Here is a 22,482-nt window from a genome sequence, read left to right as displayed (position 1 = left end):
GTTACCATCATTTACAAGGACAAGTTCCAATAATATAAAAAAATCCAAAATGTCCGAATCACATAGATGACGACAATCTTGATCCCAAAAATGGTCGAGCAACTGCTATGAACATTTGGAAATAATTAATTGTAAAGAAAGAACAAAATCCACTTTAAAGTGTGCAATTCCATTCCTCTCTTTCTCTGAGGAACAGTGATCTGATAGATGGGAAGCAAACCCCCATGTTCATTACACTTGTAACACACTAGTAGAGGAAGATTAAATGTTCATGATTCCATTACTGAGGTTTAATCTATCAAAGAGCAGAGTTTCTTCATAAGAAATCACTGTCAGTGAGTTGTGCCAGAAGTGATTCCCTTTTGGGGGGGAATTTCCCCCTCTTCTTTGAATAGGTACAGCTATGGAGTTGGTATATATAAGTTCATGGGGTGCACAGGAAACTTGTTCCCTGAAAAAAAAAACATTTAAAAATTGTTTTTTGACAGTTTTTTTAAGTGACTGCAGTTTGGAGATTCTGATCCTGAGTGCCTTTACTTTCATCCACTTGTAGCAGAAAATCATAAATCTTGAGTGCAGACAGATTGTGCATAATGTTTCTGGTCCAAGATTCTAACCAATAATTCTTATTCGTAAAAAACTAACCCCAGTAGTCTGGCCATAGACATGAAACATTGTATGCATTCCCATGTATCCTACTATTACAATAGCTACTTTTAAATTAGAAAACATTATAGGAATTGACCTGTTAGAAATCAGATAACTGATATCACAACAAGCAGAAATGTTTTTTTCTCATAAAAAATATAAGTCCTACTTTCTTACTCAGGTGTCTTCAATGTACCGCTTTCATTTTGTGATCGAATTTGTCTGTGCATCTTAGTAGTGTTTGAAGAACAATAGAATGATGTGAAGGATGACAGCTGGACAAACACACTAAGGAGTGTTACTTGCCATCAGTAATATCACAGAGAACATTAAATATTGCCACTGTATATTACTTAATCTACAGGGAACTGTTTCTGACTAGCAAGTTTCTTTTGCAAAGTTCATTTCTTTCCTCAATAAAATCACAAGAAGTACGAATACTGCAGGCACTTCTAGTAAGACTGCTATTCTGTTATCTTCATTTCTGCTATGTCTTTTAAGACAGCTCTTCTCCACTCCTTTTCTTCTTTATAACCAGTAACTCCTTCTAACTCCTGGTAGGATCTTCTCTTTTGCCATTCTTGCACTCTTAAACTACACAGTATTATGCAATCCACTGTTTTCCATTCTTCCTTGTGTTCAGTTTCACAGGTTCACAGGTAGGTACTTGGCTATTAGCCCAAGGACCTAAGTAAACCTAGTCAAAAAGGTACCCTGGCTTATGCCACCCAAGAAAGTTAATTTATTGTGCCCCTACTGAGCAGAGCCACAGAAATGATCCCCGGGGTGTATTTCCTATTTCCCATCCACTCATCAAGATTTTTCTTGAAGAGTGCTAATGAGGAACTTTGCTTGACATAGATGGGTATGCAAACAGAATCTGACATGGGGAAACACATTTGTTGGAATGACTACCTAATTCATCTGCAAGAAGGCAAAGCCTGGCACATGTAGATTAGGTTACGCGCATATAAACTTGAACAAGATAGTATGAAGCACAGATGCGTGCTCCCTAGTTTATAGCTGCAATCAGTGCTATGCACAACCTCAGTTCTGTTTAGGCACTGTACCAGTGCCTCTGCATATGGACCTGGAACCCCACACACATTGTGCTATGTGATCCCCATACTTTCCTATGTTTAAAGGTGGAACATCTCAAAAGCGGATATTGCTGTGCCTAAGCAGTCTCAACATTTCTCAACTGCATGTACAGCACACCCATCTTACCTTTCCTGTAATCCACCATGGGTCTGTAGTTTTTACTTAGGTATTTTACCAGTGAGTACTCCTTTCTTAACTCTGTGAATATCTATATGTAGAGAAGTCTGACTCAAACTTGTGAATGCTGCATTGGTGCAGGTATAAGAGTTAATGCAGGAAACAGTAGTATTGCTTTATATCAAGGAAAGAGTATGCAATTGACTTGCCTGTCTGTAAATTATTACTAAACTCAAAAACACCCCAGTTTGATCTTTTCCTTGTAGCCACCATATATACATAGTTACTGTATGTTATTTCTCTATTCAGTAATTAGACAATTTCTTAATTTCTCTCTCTTTTTGTGTTAAAATGTTATGTCCATGTAAGAAATATTTAAAAATCTTGTAAATAAGCTCATGTATAAAGAAGTTTATACCCTGCAATTATAAATGTACATCATGTATAACTTACAAGTGAAGCATTTTCCCCCGGCCCCAGCTGAAAATGGGTTTTGCTCAGTTGGACTTTTCACGGTCAACAAAGACAAATAATTGTTTTTATCCTCTATTCTTGGATGACCTTTCTTTTTTTGGGGAAGGGGAATTGACAGGGAAATGTTAGCTTGTCTGCTTCCCTGAGTGGTTACAACAAGACTAAGTATAATACTGTTCAGTCAGTTAAATTACCTTACTGATGAGCACTTCCACAGCTGATATAAAAAAATAAGTACAAGTATGTATTCACGTCTTGTTACCCTAACAGTTCTAGTTATTAGTTTAGTTAATCCATAGTGACCACATCAATTTCTTAAGGTTTTAGACTCATAAAGCTCGAGAGTTGAGTATAGTCAATTTTTATAAAATACGATAATAAGGGAATCTGGTATATCAGGAGCCCCCACTGACAGGTCCTTGGCTGCATCACCCTGTACGGCCAGGGACAATGTGGTTGCAGTGATTCAAAGCACATAACTAGTTTCTACATAATGAGAAATAAAAAGTTAGGGACACAATAAGTATGACTTCACAAAAGAAAGAACGATACATAGCTTTTACCACCTCTGAGTAGTTTGTATGAATAGCTAGTCGTGCAACCCAATATATATATATATATATATATATATATATATATATATATATATATATATATATATATATATATATATATATATATATATATGTATATATATGTATATATATATATATATATATATATATATATATATATATATATATATATATATATACATACACACACACATATATATATATATATATATATATATATAGAGAGAGAGAGAGAGAGAGTGAATACCCACTTAATCCAGTTCAAAATCATGGTGATAACCTACTCCAAGACTCAGTGGACACAAGGAAGAAGTAATCCAGAACAGAGTTCCAACACATCATGGGAGACAAATACTCATTCACTCACTTTCACATAAAACATACATCTATCGGCAGTTTAAAAGAATGCCAATAAACCTACTGCACGTCTTTCGGATGTGGAAGGAAATCCAAACACTTGTTCAAACTCTACATGGCAACATGTAGGACCATTAAATAACATAAATCTAAATAACTGGAATTTCTTTTACAGAAATCCATCACATTAGCTTAATGGTAGACCTGCTGGTATGTTGGAATACTGTTTTCAATATTTCTGATCTGGGTTATCCTATGAGTGCCAAATTCTTAGGTACTTTACATATTTAGTGAGGAATTAGTCTTTCCACATTCTACATTCTAAAAGTAATGAAACACTGCAAATATTTCTTATTTGGGATTTTCTGCTATAGACATAACTTTCCATTCCTTGATTGGATAAAAAAAATCATTATAACAACAAAAGAATTTATATTTGTTTTACAATTACATATTTACACATTTCTTTATAGTGTTCATTAATAATGTGATAAATGCTTGCATATTTTTATGTTCTTTAATTTAATCCACAGAGAAAATGTTCAAGTTTGTACAACAATGTGGACAAATCTCTACTCCTGCTGATGTTTGTAGGAACAATATATTTGCTATTGCTGATTTTCCATTGTATTTTATTAACAATTATATGCCTTTTTGAAAAGGCTACAAAAATGAACAATGTGAATTTGTTTTCTAAAGAAATATTTTAAAACTCTATAGAGCTTAAGCAAAAATGGTTTAGGTCAAAAGACTCACATCTGTACTTTGTTCAAATGTGAAATATGCTGTCACTGCAAAATATATATTTTCAGAAATAATAATCCACAGTAAAATGTAATGTATTTATTTCAGTGATGTTCTGGGCAAGCAGAACTAAAAAGATTGTCATTGTCTCACCTATAATGTTACCATGACTTCATGCACAGTAAGGTCCTTACATTGCTGTCTCTACATTTGACTGAAATAATGCAGCTTTCAAAGTTATTATTTATTTGTGTTTTGCTTGATGTAGAACTTCTGCATTACTTACTTTTGTTTTCTGTGATAACTTACAATTACATGCTTGTGCGATAGCATAAAGTGATAAAGCCCAGACTATGATCTAGGCAACCTGGGTATTAATACTGCAATGGGCTTTGGAAGGCCTGTGCAAGGACGATGGGAGTGAGCAACTAATTCCACTTCACACATTTTTGGGGGAGAGAAGGAGGTTCTGCTCCCCACACTGTTGAAACCAAATGGTGAGTGGGTGATCATGGGATCATAGGATCATAGGAAGTTACTAAGCTATTGGCCCTGAAGCTCTTACAAGCCTAGCCAAGAATTTAGCCCATGTTCCAACAAGTGAGCACCTGATGTCGCTGTCCAGCAGAGACAAAGGTGGAATCCCAGGGGTTTATTTTCTGTCCCCCTTCTAGTTACCCAGGTTGCACTTAAAAAGGGTTAATGAAGTACCCTGCTTGACATGGAGAGGGAGTCTATTCCACAAAAGAGGAGTCTCTGGGACACAAATCTGTCCTTCCAACAAGTCCTGTTGATGTCAGAGACCAGGTTGAGGTTGCACGTGAGGATTACATGAGTGGAGTTTGACTTGCGGAAATGCAGCAGTCCCATCAAGGCAGGCCTGAAATTGCTTTGTATGCCAGACAGAGGTCACCTCCAAGGTGTCTGTAGGAGACTGAGTAGAGGGACAGGGCCTTTAGCCTATCTGTGTAGGGTAGATGTTTGAGGACCTGGATTCTCCTGGAGAGGAAACTCTGTGGTCTCTCCAGCTGCTGCATGTGCTTTGTGAGGTGCATGCAAAAATGGGCATTGTACTCAATAATGGATCTTATAAGGGAAGAATACAGGGATGTTATGACCACCTTGTCCCTGGATGAAATACCCTTACTTAATGAGGTGGGCCATGTAGAAATCTTTCTGTACAGTAGAGGCAATATGGTTGTTAAAGGTCAATTTGCTATCTACCTGGGTGCCCAAGTCCCTCATGACTGATTGCATGCTTAGGATCTTATTATTAATGTGATAATTTCTGGGTATATCACTCTCCCCAAAGGGGATGATGATGCATTTTTTGGCATTCAGTTTGAGGCCATGTTTCTAGCACAAGTCATTTGTTTGGGTGAGACCCTCTTGCAGGATGTCCATATCACTAGGGGAATTGATGACAGCACCCAGCTTGCAGTCATCTAAAAATGTAGTCAGCTGTAGCCCACTGATTTTGACCAGATCCTCAGAAAAGCTTATCCCAAATAACAAAGGCCCAAAGACCAATCCCTGGGTCCACTGCTCATTACTGGTCTGCTGCTTGAGGTGGCTTCCCCTATTTTGACTAGGTGGGTTCTACCATTGAGCCAATTTGCTACCTATCTGGTAATATATGATACCTAGTTGTGAGAGTTTACCTATTATGCCTGAGTGGGGAATAGTATCACCTGCAGAAGAAGCCTAACTGATCATGTTACACTGATAGTGCATGGCCATACCAAATTGGAATTTGTGGTAGTGCAGAATGCCTATATCTGTAGGAAATCACCATCAGGAGTTATTTCACAGGCCATGCCGCATTAGCAGTAAATGGTCTCACTAGACAGAATGTACAATAGAGCAGCATGCCAAACTCTGAGTAGGTAATCAACTGCAGGAGGTACCTTACAGGTTGTGCTGCACTAGTAGTACCTAGCCTCACCACACTGGAATGTATGAAAGTGCAGCATGCTTAACTCTGACTAGGTAATCACCTGCAGGAGGTACATAACAGGCTGTGCTGCACTAGTATAGTACCTGGCCTCACCAGACAGTAATGTGTGAAAGTGCAGCATGCTTAACTCTGAGAAGTTAATCACCTTCAGGAGGTACCTAGCAGGCCATGCCGCATTAGTAGTAAATGGCCTCACTAGACAGAATGTGCAATAGAGCAGCATGCCAAACACTGAGTAGGTAATCAACTGCAGGAGATACCTTACAGGCCGTGCTGCACTAGTAATACCTAGCCTCACCAGACAGGAATGTGTGAAATTGCAGCATGCTTAACTCTGAGTAGGTAATCACCTGCAGGAGGTACCTAACAGGCCATGCCACATTAGTAGTAAATGGTCTCACTAGACAGAATGTGCAATAATGCAGCATGCTTAACTCTGAGTAGGTAATCACCTGCAGGAGGTACCTAACAGGCCATGCCACATTAGTAGTAAATGGTCTCACTAGACAGAATGTGCAATAATGCAGCATGCTTAACTCTGAATAGGTAATCACCTGCAGGAGGTACCTAACAGGCCATGCCACATTAGTAGTAAATGGTCTCACTAGACAGAATGTGCAATAATGCAGCATGCTTAACTCTGAGTAGGTAATCACCTGCAGGAGGTACCTAACAGGCCATGCCACATTAGTAGTAAATGGTCTCACTAGACAGAATGTGCAATAATGCAGCATGCTTAACTCTGAGTAGGTAATCACCTGCAGGAGGTACCTAACAGGCCATGCCACATTAGTAGTAAATGGTCTCACTAGACAGAATGTGCAATAATGCAGCATGCTTAACTCTGAATAGGTAATCACCTGCAGGAGGTACCTTACAGGCCTTGCTGCACTAGTAGTGCCTGGCCTCACCAGACAGGAATGTGTGATAGTGCAGCATGCCCACTTCTGAGAGCAGATTGCCTGCAGAAGGAACCTAGGACTCCATGCTGCCATGATACTGTACCCCCTCACCAGAGAGGAATGTGTGTTACTATAGAATGCCTACCTCTCTGTAGGTTATCACCTCCAGAAGGAGCTTAAGAGTTAGGCTACTCAACAGACTAAAATGTACGATAGTGCAGCATATCTACCTCTAAGTAACAAGAACTGTAGAGCCTGAAAAGCTCATGTAAGGATGGGAGTTAGTGAAGTCCACAGGATCCATAGACTGCAACACTCCTTTCCACCCAACTCTCACCAGCCATGGGGATAAGACACTGGAGGTAAAGAATAAAAGAGACAGAGGTCTCTTAACCAATCCAAGCTTACTGCTATTGCCCAGAGTTAGGGCATAAGAAATGTGTCAATGGAGTACAGACAGTGGAGCCATTAGGCAAAGCTTGGGGAAATATATTACAATATGAGATACAAGAGACAGTGTGTTATGACACCTTATACTCAGCAAGGTCAAGCATTCGAGTCTTAAAACTACCAAAGACTTTGTCATTACTTTGGCTTCTGTCATCTTGGATGGAATTCATATGATCAGTATGCATATGTATGTGAATATGTCTGCATGACACGTGCAATCGTGTGTGTGTGTGCGTTTGCTTTACTTTGCAAATATCCTATGAGTTATTCTTTTTTGACTAATTAAAATAATTACTGAAAAATATTTTCTGTTGGAAAATAAGATGCACATTCAGTCCTGTGGTATGATTATTTTCCTCATCACTGTCTATTTGTTTTGAAGATACTACATTTCAGTTTTATGATTAATGACTTTTATATTTTGCTACTTTATTAACTTATTCCTTAACCTTTAGTAAATTATATTGAAGAATATAGATTGGAAGACTTGATCTCATGAAAACCTATCTACTTTTGTTAGTGAGTCTCAGACAGATCCCTCCAAGCTATTATCACCGTTTTGGTACCTCAAAGTAAAAAGGATATTTAGCATTATCACATAGTAATCTGTGTAACTTAGCGATTGTGCTGCTAAGTTTGGAGTTCTTCCTAAGGATCTTCATGCTTCCATCTTTGAAACTGAGCAGTTTTTATAGTAAAAGTCTGCAGTCTCCTTCTGGTTCTGAAATGGATACCTTAGGTGAGTTTCAGAGTCTGCAGGTTAATTGACATGTGCAAAGTCACACGCCAACAAACCATTTCCCGTGTCTGGTCATGTCCTGACTCATTGATTTTCTTGAGATAACTGTGGAACTCTGTGTCAGACTGTAACAATTATATGATTACAAAATGCAATTTAATCAAAAATAAACAATGTATGCTTATGCTGCACTTTAATTGCTAAGTGCTTTGATTTTAATCATGAAAAGTGGCTGAAAGTAGATTAGCATTGGACATGTTCTGATTTTACCAGCAGAGAAACAGATACTGCAATATCACTAGGATTCATACCAAGTAAAATGTAGCAAGTCGTTGTTGTATCCCAGTTAATTTTACACATCCATAGTGCTGCAGTGCTCATATTGAAAACAGATGTTTAATGTAAAACATTTCACATCTCAGTACAAATTTAATTTACGATAGTTCACATCTTAGAACACACTGTAGAAAGGACTCCATCACTATATTAAGTCTTTCTATGACAGACAGGCAGATAAACAAACAGACACATACTCAATAATGTTAGGAAGTAGAAGTATGCTGAATACACTAAAAAGTCCAATGACAAATGAACCACGTAAGGATTTTCTAAATTTGTTACTCACTGTCTGATACTTTGAATGAATGATATTAGTAGGAAATTAAATCACATATACTTTATTTACAGAATTTTCATGAAATTAGTGTTAAAAGGTCAACATGTAAATACATAGCAGATTACTGCAAAATGCAGATACAGTACGCATTGCATCACACTTCTTCCTTTAACCACAGAATAGAATTTTATGTCAGATATGATATAGAGTTCTCCACTATAGTCTCTAATAATTAAATGTGTCTAGCCCTAATCTGACTCATCTGAAAGTACCAGTAATGCAGGATTTTCCCTTGAATTGCAACAAGTAAACTGTGACTTTAGACATGATTTTCTCTTCTTCTTCCACATCTTTTTTTCACATTATTTGAAAGGGAAACTCTAACTTGTGCCTAATTTTTCACAGGGCACCAGTGCCTTGGACTCAGTAGTGAACCTTTAAATACCTTAACCCACCAAAAGAAGCTACATATATCTCAAATATATTAACACATAGTGGCCTTCTCTTTTAATTCAGCATTTCTCTTTCTTCTCTTCCATCACTTTATCCACATAATATACTTGCATAAGGCTGAAAAGTTAATCTTAGATATGAGGCAGTGTTGTATCACGAAATGCACACACAGACACAGACACATACGCACATGCATACATACATACATAGAACCTCACTAGAGCTACTCCAAGTCCGACTAACTGTAGGTAAAACCCCCCTTCCATATCATTGTTTGCTATAGCCCCCCCCCCCCACTATGAACCACGACAACCACTCTGCCTTCTTGGACCTACTTGAGTCACTCACTATACAGCCAGACACCTTAATCATGGGTGATTTCAGCTATCCTTCCATTGATTGGGAGTCATATATGAGCACATATACACTCATCCTAAGGCTGCTGGACTTTGTTAATACAAATACTCTGGAACAGAGAGTCTGCATCCGTACAAGGGGCACAAATGTCCTAGACTTAGTACTCACCAACATTGTGGGTCTCTGCTCCACCTCCTGTGTGTGTTGCCTTCTCTGGTAAGGTCTGATCATAAATCAGTCTCATTCGAAGTAATAATCATACCTGACCCCCCACCCCCACCCCAGAGCAAGAAGTATGAAAACATTCTCCAAAGCAAAGCTATAGCCTCCTAAGTAATGGCATAAATACTTTCAAGCCCCCCCCCTCTACCATAGTCAATAACGACTCCTATACAGAGGTGTACACAAATGTCCTGTATAAACACCTATACAAATGTATAGACTTGGCTGCACCTGAATGGATCAAAACAAGGTCCACACAAAGAAAAACAAACCACTCTGGTGGGCATCAAGGATAAACAGGATATACAACAAGAGGAAGAAACTAACATCTAAGAACAAGTGGGAACTGACTCAGCAGAGGAAGGATACCCTCCACAGCTTGAACAAGCAAATTAGATATCATGTAAAGCCTTCTAAAGCCAATTATGAAGCTAAACTAGCATCCTTAGCTAAGAATAATCACAAAGCATTATTTTGCGACATCAAAAATCTAAAAGGGAAGACCCAGCTTTTTGCCAAACTAATAGTGGATGGTACCACTCATACTGACTCTAAGGACATCGTCAACCTGCCAGCAGACAGATTTTTTGAAAAATTTACCCCCATGTCCCCATCGTACATGCACCAAAGCTTACCTGCAACTAGTCCTCTACAAAGTATCTCCAAAGAGCAGGTCATAACTGCACTCTCTATGGCCAAAAACACAACCTCTATGGGACCAGACAACATCCCAGACTGCCTACTAAATGGTCTAAAACAGGACTTGCAAAACCACTTGGCATTCTCTTCAACTACAATCTAAGTACTGGCTTTATCCCAGCAGAGTGGAAAACAGCAACATTAATTCCTTTGCACAAAGGGGGTCCATCTACTGACCCTGGGAACTACAGGCTCATAAGTCTAACCAGCCTTACCTGCAAGGCAACGGAGAGAATCATCAAGGACCTTATCAACAAAAACATAAGTCACCTTCAAACTCTTTAAATGACCCAATTAGGCTTTGTTAAAGGTAAATCATGCTTATTAAACCTGGTGGGATTCTTTGAGAAGGTCATCAAAGTCCTGGATGAAGGCAGAATGGTACATACAGCCTATCTTGACTTAGCCAAGGCTGTTAACACAATTACCCACTAAGGCATCATTAAGAAACTCACCCAACTGGGAATTAACCCATATGTCACTAGATGGGTAGCCATCTGGCTCACTGACAGAATGCATACAGTCAAACTTGAGGATTCCACCTCTATCAACATACCAGTTACCAGTGGTGTATCACAAGGATCTGTGCTGGGCCCTCTACCATTTGGAATCAATTTCTCAGAATTCCAGGTGAAAATAGATTGCCTGTGGCTTATCAAGTTCGACAATGACTGCAAACTGGGTGCAAGTCCCCCAATGATGTTAACATATTACAAAAAGGGACTGCACAGACAAATTATTGGTGTCAAAGCCATGGACTTAAACAAAACACAAAAAAGTGTTATCATCCCTTGCAACAAAGGGGAAGTCCCTGCAAATTACAATATTAACAGTACCCCCCCCCCAGCTCAAATTCTGTGTGGAGATATTTGGGAACACATGTTGATAGCAACCTTAACATTGATCACAATGTGTCTACAATGGTAAGGAAGGCTTTCTACAAATATGTTGCACAGCTCATAAATAAGGGCATTGCATCCAGAGCTAAGGATGTTATAACTCCCTTGTACTCATCCCTCATCAGACCACTAATAGAGTACAGCACTCTCTTCTGTAGGTACCTCATCAGACACCTACAGCAACTGGAGAGACCTCAGAGGTTTCTCACCAAGAAAATTCAGGGCCTTCAACACATGACCTACATGGACAGACTGAGGGCCCTGTCACTGTACTCTGTATCTTACAGGCTGCTGAGAGGTGACTTGTGCCTGACCTACAGAGCAGTCTGGGACCCTGCCTAATGGAAATGCTGCACATCCACAAGTCAAATGGGACATAATTCACTTACTCTAGGGATCTTAACCTAGCCTGCGACATTAACGGAACATGCTGGAGAGACAGATATGTATCCAAGAGATTGCCACTCCTCTTATACAAACTCCAAATTCATGTAAAACAGAGCACCTCAATGACCCTATTTAAATGTAACTTAGACAACTGGATGGGAGACTGTAAATTTACCCTAGGGGTGTCACCTATGTCCCTCTTAGATAATGTCAGTCGGTGCTGATCACAGACTCATGCTGCAAATATAGACCATACAACCTGATCAATAAGGGAACAAGGGTATAACATGGATAGGATTATAAAATCCCTAAGGCCAATAACCTAGTAACCTCCTATGACCTTATAAACCCATGAACATGCACACACACGCACAAAAATGCATGCACACAAACACACATGCGCACTCGCATGCATGCACATGCACACACACACACACACACACACACACACACACACACACACACACACACACACACACACACACACACACACACACACACACACACACTCACCATATGCACACCTACTAGAATTGAAGACCAACTCTTGCATGTCTTTGAAATGTGGGAGGAAACCACAGAACATGGAAAAATCAAGCATTGTGAGGCAGTAATGTCAATATCTGTATCAAAATGCAGCCCTATAGATAATTAATTTTCATTACTTAACTAAAAATAATCAGAAGCACATTTCAGACATGGGTTTGTGGGGTATATAACATTGGTACTTGGAGATGAACAGTTGACCAGGATTACATTTTAGTGTCCGCTAGGGCAAGTAAAAATACAGTAAGATACAGCTATTACCTAATACAAAAAAATGCAGTCTGTAGCTGTTGGAATTCTGTGGCAAGATGCATTAAAGACAATTATTGTGATTTCCTGTTATGCTTCATGTGTATTCCTTGACTTATAGGCCTTGATTTCTTTGAATGGATGGTAGAGAATGAGAGTGGTTATTGGCACATCACACACGGCCTCCGGTCAAATTACCTTGTATAACCTATGACTCTATCCAGTAATCCTAATATTAATAAAAGTTATCAATGATTTAATAAATTTCAAACAAGCACTATGATGATGATCATATGTCTCCCCCCATTATGTGTCACCCTGATGTGCGGTTTCAGCTGGTGTGACTTTGTTGTCACTTAGCGTTATATGTAGTATCATGGTATAGTAGAATACAGTCAGCTGTCAAAGACTGCCTAATGTTGTGTACTACAAGGGATTATTACTTAATACTATAAACTTAAATAATGGAAGAACAATTCAAATTATAACTACAGACCACCATTAGAAAGGAACAGATAAAAGGCATGAGAAATTTTTAGAAGATTAGATACACCCTTAATGTTAAGAAAAAGTGATAGCTATCAAACCTGGGAAATGTTAGCGTAATTAGATGTGACATCAGGCTTTACACAAATAATGATCCCCATAACACAAAAATCCCACAGGAGGGTCTAAGATAGACAAATGACTGGTATTGAAGGCATGAACTAAAACTCAATGCCAATAAATGCATTATAGTGCCTTTTGGGAAAAATGCCACCCAGGTTGATCACTCCATCAATTAAACATCACTAAGAGTTGACCCGGTAGTCTTGGGTGTGGGAACATATGTAAAAAGTAATCTAACCTTTTGCCAACATTTGACCAAGGTAGTAGGAAAAGTATTTCATGTCACCCAACTTATAAGTGATGGCATGGCATCCAGGTCCATGGAAATCATAGTTCCACTTTATTTAACCCTTTACCAGACCCATGATTGAGTATAATGACCCCTTCAGCATGTACCTGACCAGATATGAAACAGAATGCCCACAAAGATTCCTAACCATGAGATTTAAGGGTGTAAACACATTATCCTATACAGATCACCATAAAACCTTATCGATATGCTTTTTCTCCTACTGGTTTCTAAGAGGCAATCTATGCCTGGCATACAAAGCATCATTGGAACCAGCTGTGATGGACCTTTTGCACATCCACAATAGGAAAAGCATCAGAACTATTAAACCTAAGATTTAAATTGTGCTTGAGACATTATTTATTTATTTACATTTGTTTACCAGGAAATTCCAACTGGACACAGGTCTTTTTTCAGTGAAGGCCTGGGGAGAAAAGCTCCACAGAACAATAAATGAGCAGTAGAGTACATGAAGATTGAAAAGGTCCTGTAATTACGGCTGCACAGGTAAAAAACACACTCTCCAATGCCAAGAGCACAGCATACATCGGACCTGACAACATCCCAGGCTGCATTCTACGGTTTACTATTGAAATGTCGAACGGCACTACATCGACTGTACTATAGTCGAACACGGAAGTTCGAAAATAGTAATGTCAACGACAAAAAAACAATCTGGGACTGTGTTTTAACATGGGTCGAGGTAGGGGAGATGTTTATAGTTCTGAATAATACTGAACACCTACCTCGACCCATGTTAAAACCATTCCTAGATTGTTTTTTTGACGTCGACATTACTATTTTCGAACTTCCGTGTTCGACTATAGTACAGTCGGCATAGTGCTGTTCGACATTTTAATAGTAAACCGCGTTCTACATGAACTGCCGAACGAACTGGCACCCCACCTAAGCACCATGTTCAATCATAGCCTTACCTCAGGCTTTGTGCCTACTGAATGGCGTACAGCAACGCTTATCCCACTTCACAAAGGGGGAGCCACCACAGACCCTGGGAACTACCACCCTATTAGCCTAACGAGCCTTGTCTGCAAGGCCATGGAACGTATCATCATGGATCTTATACAGAATGACATTGGCAATCTCCAAACTCTGGACCCCACCCAGTTCGGGTTTGTAAAAGGCAGATCATGTCTCTTAAACCTGATAGACTTCTTTGAAGCAGTCACCAAAGCCATAGACGGGAGTAAGGTGGTTCACACAGCCTATCTAGATCCCACCAAGGCTTTTGACACCATCCCCCACTCTGGAATTATAGATAAACTCACTAAACCAGGTATAAATCCCTATGTCACAAGACTGGTTGATAACTGGCTCACTGACAGAACCCACACTGTGAAAGTAGCAGACTCCAAAATGACTTCAGGCCAGTGACAAGTGGAGTAGCACAGGGTTCAGTCGTGGGTCCTCTCCTGTTTGGTATCTAGTTTTCTGAAGTACAGGCTAACACAGAAGGTCTTTAGCTAATGAATTTCGCAGATGACTGCAAACTAGGAGCCATAATCAAAACTCCTAATGATGTGGACATCCTACAAAAGGGCCTCACAGAGACAGATGCCTAGTGTCAAAGCCATGGCCTCAAGCTCAATGCCAAAAGGTGCATTGTCATCCCCTTTGGTAAAACCCATATATGCATGAGCTAGTCTACTTAACACTAAAAGTGTGACAAGAGACCTTAGGACACAGGTGGACAGTAGTCTCTCCTTTGATAATCACATCACCACAGTAGTCAGGAAATCCTTCTTTGTGGCACACCTCATCACAAACGGTTTCTTATCCAGGAAAAAAGAGGTCATTGTTCCCCTCTACTCATCACTCATTAGACCCATTATAGAGTACAACACCCCTTTTGGTATGTGCCTCACAAGACATCTACAACAACTGGAAAGACCACAGAAATACCTCACAAAGAGGATTACCAGCCTCAAACAGATGCCCTACGCAGACCGTCTCAAAAAACTCCAGTTTACTCCATTGCATATTGCCTACTCAGAGGTGATCTCTGCCTAACATACAAAGCTATGTCAAACCCAGAGCTGTTGGACATGCTCCACTTAACAAAATCCCAATCCCTCCAAGCTATACGCTCTAGGGACCTAAACCTTGTCACTACAATAAATAGAACATGCTGGAGGGATAGATTCCTGTCCCAGAGATTTCCCATACTCTGGAACAAACTACCTATCTGTATCAAACAAAGCTCCTCATTAGCACTATTCAAAAAAAATCTTGATGATTGGATGGGAAATAGGAAATTCACCTCAGGGATCACCTCTGTGACTTTGCTCGAAATGAGCACAGGAAAATAATTTTCTTGCGTGTCGAAAGCCAGGGTACCTTTTTGCATAGGCTTATATAGGCCCTAAATAATACATACTGCTGCAAACATTAGCTATACATACAATATGAAACATAGTAATGAAAAGATATACAAATATCTATCTAAAGGCTAAGGATAAAGGCATGATGTATATACAGATAGTACTAAGCTCAAACAGATACTGTTCTAAACTCATATGCCTAAATCTTATAACAAATATTACACTAAACTCAAGCAGATATAAAGCAGAAGCTCCATATAAAGGTGAAACAAGCTAGAGGGGCTAATGGGATGGAAGGGAAAGAAAGAGGAGTAAGAGAGGATACTGAGTGAGTAGTATACGTGGTAGTGAGAGGAAGGTAGGTGTAAGTCATACATAAGAGACATAAATAAGACATGTTGGTGAGACAGATATGTCTCTCAGAGGACCCTAATACTCTGGAAAAATCTGCCCATCCATGTGAATCACAGTCCATCCTTAATGTCTCTGATAGAGAGAAGCTGACAGTAATGCCCCACATAACCTGTGGAAACGTCCTAACATACCTCCTCTTTATAAATGCCCATGATGCATAGGGACACAATTGATTTGGGTTGCATAGCTAGTCTTATAAAGGTCCTGGTGGTCATTAGCCTAGTATATACCTTTGAACCCATGAACCTATGAACTGTGTTGCCTGGTGTGATACACTCATAGCAAAGGGTCTATGTAATGAAAGGCACAATAATGTGGTATGTCAAGATTATTGCACTAGAGATAGTGAAAATACTATAATACAGAAGTAGGTGAGATGCTTTGGAAATATGAACCGCAAAGCATTATAGGGAAAGATGAAGTGTATATCACATGGGATCACCCATTACCAACATTTCAACAAACAGATTTGAGAAAAAAACAGATATAGTAGTCCATAAAAAACAGCAAAAGCAGCACTGATCATTGAAATTGCTCTACCCACTTATAACAATGTTTTATTTTATATACAGAGAAACATAAATAGGTTCATAGGTTCATAGTTTAGTACTAAGTTAACTGTCCTTGCGAGCCATTTTAAGCCTAGCCAGTTATCCCTTGTGAGACTCAAACCCTGCACCTTGTGTTTGTAAGGCAAACACCTTAGCCATTAAGACACCCTCCCAACTCATATATAAATATATGTATATAAATATAAAGTTATAAAATTCCAGGATTTGCAGTTAGAAACTAGAACAATGTGAAAGAAAGATACCCAGACAGTTCCAACAGTAGCAGGAGCAATGGGTCTAATAAAAAATAATTAACATTTATATTTAAATATGCTACCAATACATGTAACCCAGTATGATTTATAGAAGAATGCAATTCTGGGCACATTGCAGGTGCTTAGAAGAGCACTCTTGGCTAACGTCAAAGACTGAAAGAATACTAATTGCATGAACGTTAATTGTACCCTAACTTAGGAATGGGGTCCTTTCTTGTTATGGTATTAGAAACCCAAATGACTAGGAGAAATTAAACATTTTATGAGCAGAAGGCCAGCAAGTGGAGGTTGAGAGTGAAAATAAAGGTGGGTCACCACACAAGCCATCGCAGTCACTCAGGGGCTAACTTAGAATTAGTTAGGGTTATGTTCAATACCCTGCATGTCAAAATTACACTTCTTGTTATTAGCAGATTTGATCCTTAATAGCACACTTGGTCTGCCTGTATCATCGCAGCTTGCCCCCCCCCCCCCGCAACTGCAACATTGCCAGATAAAAACGCTACTACAGTCTGGTTTCTCCCTACAGTTATTGCAAGCCAAGAATAACACTTTTTAAAAAGGATACCTACCAGACAAGTCTGCATAGGTGACTGGATGTTTACAGTTCTTGTTATTAGCAGATTTGGTCCTTAACAGGTATGTTTTAAAAATTGTGACTGGTCATTTACATTTCTTTTTATGGCAAATTTGTTACTTTTACTAGTTATTTTTTAAACATTGTTTTGGCCGGCATGCACACCTGCAAGGACCCCACCCCCAACCTAGGCAACTATAGATTCATTTCTCACCACTGGGTGGCACAACTAACAATATACTTGCTGTATCTTGTCCGAAATAAATCTGCCTCTACATTGAATACTTGTAAAGCAAGGCTTGTATCACTTACTTTGTGTATTTTGTCCCCAGATGGATTTGCCTTCCTTTGTTTTAATTCACACCAAGGCCATAAAGGTAGTGTTTCTGCAACTATCTGCTTACACTCCTACCTTTTTGCCTCTACCACTTCCTTACTTTCACTTACCTTACAGCTCTAAGGCTTCCACTTCTCATACAGATTGCTTTTCTCTGCACTCTTCTGTGAAGGGGGTCAGCCCACTCTGTTCACCCTCACTAGGCTTGGGCTCACTCCACTCCCCTACCCTACCCTACCACAGTTTCCACCCACCCCTGCATCACCTAGACTTATATCAACACTAATCATTCCTCTAACTTCCCCCAATCAAGATCACCATCCATCCGCCAATCACACTTCAATTAACCAATACACTATTTGTAACACTCCTCCTTCTCTTCATGCAACTTAATTGCAACCATCCTTAATCGCTCTATTTCGACCACACTACATCAACACCCACCTGTTCCTACATCTTCATCACACCATCAAGATAACCTAAGCTTTAAAAAGAATACACACCATGCTCTTTTTCCTGCCCACACTCGCTATACCCTACTGCTATCAGCATACTATGTAATATCCTACACTCACCTACAGATACGTGTCCATAGCCCCACACTATATTATACTAATATCATCCACTCCTCACTCTCCTACTTTTCCATCTCCTCTCAACTCTACAATCACACACCTATTGCATACTTCCACTTCAAATATGTAGTTGTCAGCAATACCACTAACCACTTCAGCAAACACCTTCACATACTCTCCAAATTGTCACACAAACCTGCATGTATATTATCACAAATTCTCCATAGTGGTGATATGCACCCCAATCTCGGGCCACATACCGCACAGCATACCATCATGGCTACCATTTCACCCCTTCCTCACATTTAAACTACAGACCTTCTCATTCTTAACATGAACCTTAGATGCCTAGTTAACAAAATCACAGACTTTCATGCAATCATTGCACAATACTCACTTGACCTTCTTACAGCAACAGAAACTTGGCTAAAACTCCATATAAGAGACCCAGGCATACTCCCACAATGTTACAGCATACACAGGTTAGACAGGACAAAAAAGATGGGTGGCGGGATTGCAATCTTTTACAAAGATAAGCTAAGCATAGACTATCTACTCATCAAATACCCTTATGATAACAACTTTGAAGTCCTAGTAAAATGGATCAGAATCATGCCAAATAAAAATATTGCCATAACAGCCACTTACTTACCTCCCAGAAATACTCCCACTGCTATTGAGGAACTCATAGCCTGGACAGCTTCTACCTACACCCATGAAACCATTATCACAGGCGACTTCAACTTAGACTAGAACACTTGCACTGGTGATAACCCCTCCACCTTCATAAATCTACATGGCTTCTCCCAAACAATCCCACTCGACTAGATAAACATAGCAAAAGGGGAATTTATCTTAGACTGGTCACTTATTAACAGTACTACCCACAGCTATCTCTCCGGATGCCTTTCAAGTAATGTAAGTGACCATAGACCTACCTACTTAATCTGTCATCAGCTTAACCCACCCAGAACCATAGTTTACAAAGTCATACGAAATACCAAAAATTTCTCCAAAAAAGCATTCTTAGACATGCTCAATAAATGCAATTGGACACCACTCCATCATCTTCAACATGACCAGGCCGTAACATACTTCAATGACACATTTCTAGCTATTCTTAATACCTTTACACTAACTCGTACATGTCATGTTAAAAATAAAAGATTGCCCTGGATATCAAAAGAAACCATTAGACTTCAAAAACTAAGGGACAAAAACCTGGTTTCAATACCAGAAAACAAAAGACAATAAAACTGTTCTAGCATACCAGCTGCTCTGCAATAAAAAAAAAAAACAACTCAAATTAGACAAAAAACATATTATACATTTATGCAAAACAAATATGAAAACAATCCCACAAAGTTCTGGCAAGCAATTAACTCACTCCTCCACCCAGGTAAAGCTACAACCCCAGAACCAACAACCATTAACCAAAGCGTGAGTATTGCCTCACAAATAAATGCCTACTTTGTAAACACCATCCTCTCCTTAGTTACAGGGAACAACTCCACCCCACCATCTCTTCCACCTAATGTGAAAACTAACAACTATTTTGACCTCAAACCTGTCCCAACTAATGCCATAAGAACAATTCTGAAAAAAAATGAAACCTTCTTCTTTAGCAGACGTCCAACTCCCCAATGAGTACTTCAAACTTTCAGCTGATACCATAGCTCTGCCTATCTCTATTCTGGTAAATAGGTCTATAGCAGAACAATATGTCCCAAAATTATGGAAAATTTCCAATACCACCTCTCTACATAAAGGAGGAACATCAAAAGAATTAAACAATTACAGACCCATAGCCATTCTTTACTCCCTGTGTCAAAATTCTGGAAAAATGTATCCACACTCAATTACTAAAATACCTGTTATCTCACAACCTTATCTGTCCCTCTCAATATGGTTTCAGATTGAAGCACAGCACCACCACAGCCCTAATTAATTTCTCTAACACCATTAACCAGCTGATAAATTAAATCCAGCTAGTAGCATCCATCTTCCTAGACATGTCAAAAGCATTGGACACTGTCTCCCATCAGAATCTCCTTAGTACTCTTGCCTCACTAAACCTATCAAAGACCTCCCTCTCCTGGTTCCTAAGCTATCTTTCTGACATACAACAAGCAGTATGATGGAAATCCAAACTCTCACCACTTCTGCCTGTCTCAGTCGGAGTCCCCCAAGGGTCCATACTAGGTCCCCTTCTTTTCACAACCTTCTCCAATGATCTAGCCTCATCCTCAGCACACACTAAAGTAATTCATTATGCAGATGATTCAACTTTAATCTGCTCAGCAGATATCTTACCAGACCTCCAAATAGTAGCCCAACCAGCTTTTAATGATATAGAAACATAACTAAGTAAATCACAACTAATCCTCAACCTCAAAAAGACACAGTTAATGGTATTTACCAGTAGCAAACAATCACCAACCAACCCTCCTTTCACTATTCTCTCAGCAAACAATGCAGTTATCAAACCATTTGAGCATACAAAACTCCTTGGTGTGACAATCAACAACAAACTCAGATTTGACCAACACATAGACATCACAATTAAGAAAGTTCACATCAAACTTGGCTGACTGTACAGAAGCAAGCCATTCCTCACTGACAATACCAGATTAGCAATATCCAGAACCTTTCTCCACTCTGTGTTCCTATACGCTTTCTCTCTCTTTACCAACTTAAAAAATCAGACTTAACCAAATTGGAAACTTGCTATAACACAATAGCTCACTTTGCAGCCAGCCTTCCCCACCAAACCCACAATTGTATTCCTCTACATAAATTAAATTGGCTCGAGCTACCTAACCTTCTCCATCTCCACCAATGTAATTTCACACACAATATCATCTTCCATCCTGACAGTTGCCAAGCCCTCAAGGAACTTGTTCCCTACTCATGCTCATGAAGTCTAAGATCTGCAGACAGAAACTTTCTCGCAGTAAACAAAGCTAACAACACTCATGGTAAAGCCCTATTCTCAAATCAAATAGCCAAATTATGGAACTCTCTACCCCACACCCCCCAAAACACACCTGGATGTACCAGTTTTAAACAACTACTGTTAGAACATCAATCCAAGAACTGTCATTGCTCCTGTGCCAAACCTGAATGACAATATATCTATAATGCTCTCAACACACTGTCCATTCCTTACCTCATTTTCTCCATCTCCTCAGTGTTTATTACTACTCAAAAAATATATATAAAGGAAATCTAATTTGTTTGTAACTATTATTTAATATGTACACAGTACTAATTTTATTTTTCTCACAGTGATCTTCACTGAATGCTTGCATGTTTTTTTTTCTGAACCATTATCTACTAGAAAACTGTATTGAATACTACTGTGTATACACTAAGTCCATCTTACGATATGTATACTGTTGCACTATCTAATTACTGTATTTTGCTTATATTTCTATGGAGCTTTTCTCCCTGGGCCTCTGCTGAAAATGGGCTTCTGGCCCAGTTGGACTTTCCTGGTAAACAAATGTAAATAAATAAATAAATAACATTTGTAGGCTAAGATGAGAAATCTACCATATCTCTGGGCCTGTGGGTAGAGACAGACCCACTGTCCTCTGGGATCTACTGTACTCAACACAGCAGTCACTTCCCAGCCTTAATCTCCACCAGGGCTAGGGTGTGTAGCCCTACTCTTCCAGTATAGCACTCCCTTGTCTTCCGTCCAAGAAAGGCAAGCATTTATTTTTCACAGACTCTGGCCAGGTCCTACAAAGTAGCTGAACAAATTCAAGTCACCTATGTCATAGTCAGAGTTTAATCCCCGTATGCCACAGGACTGGTTTTAAGCTTTATTTCTGTGAAAACTACTAAGATAGCTGAATAAGTCTCAGGCATTCTTTTTTTTTCCATTTTTAACATTTTTATCAATAAAAATTCAACCTTTCCAAAATTTGGTATACCTTAATGTGGCCTTGTTTCTCTGATTTACCTTGTATTACTGACATGCCTGCAAGTTATCTTTCAACTCCTGTTCATCTTACCT

Source organism: Protopterus annectens, chromosome 6.part0 (genome assembly GCF_019279795.1).
Source record: "Protopterus annectens isolate FY-2018-M chromosome 6.part0, PAN1.0, whole genome shotgun sequence".
NCBI classification, from domain to species: domain Eukaryota; kingdom Metazoa; phylum Chordata; order Ceratodontiformes; family Protopteridae; genus Protopterus; species Protopterus annectens.
The sequence above is the reverse complement of the archived record's forward strand: the minus strand, read 5'-3'. Positions refer to the sequence as shown.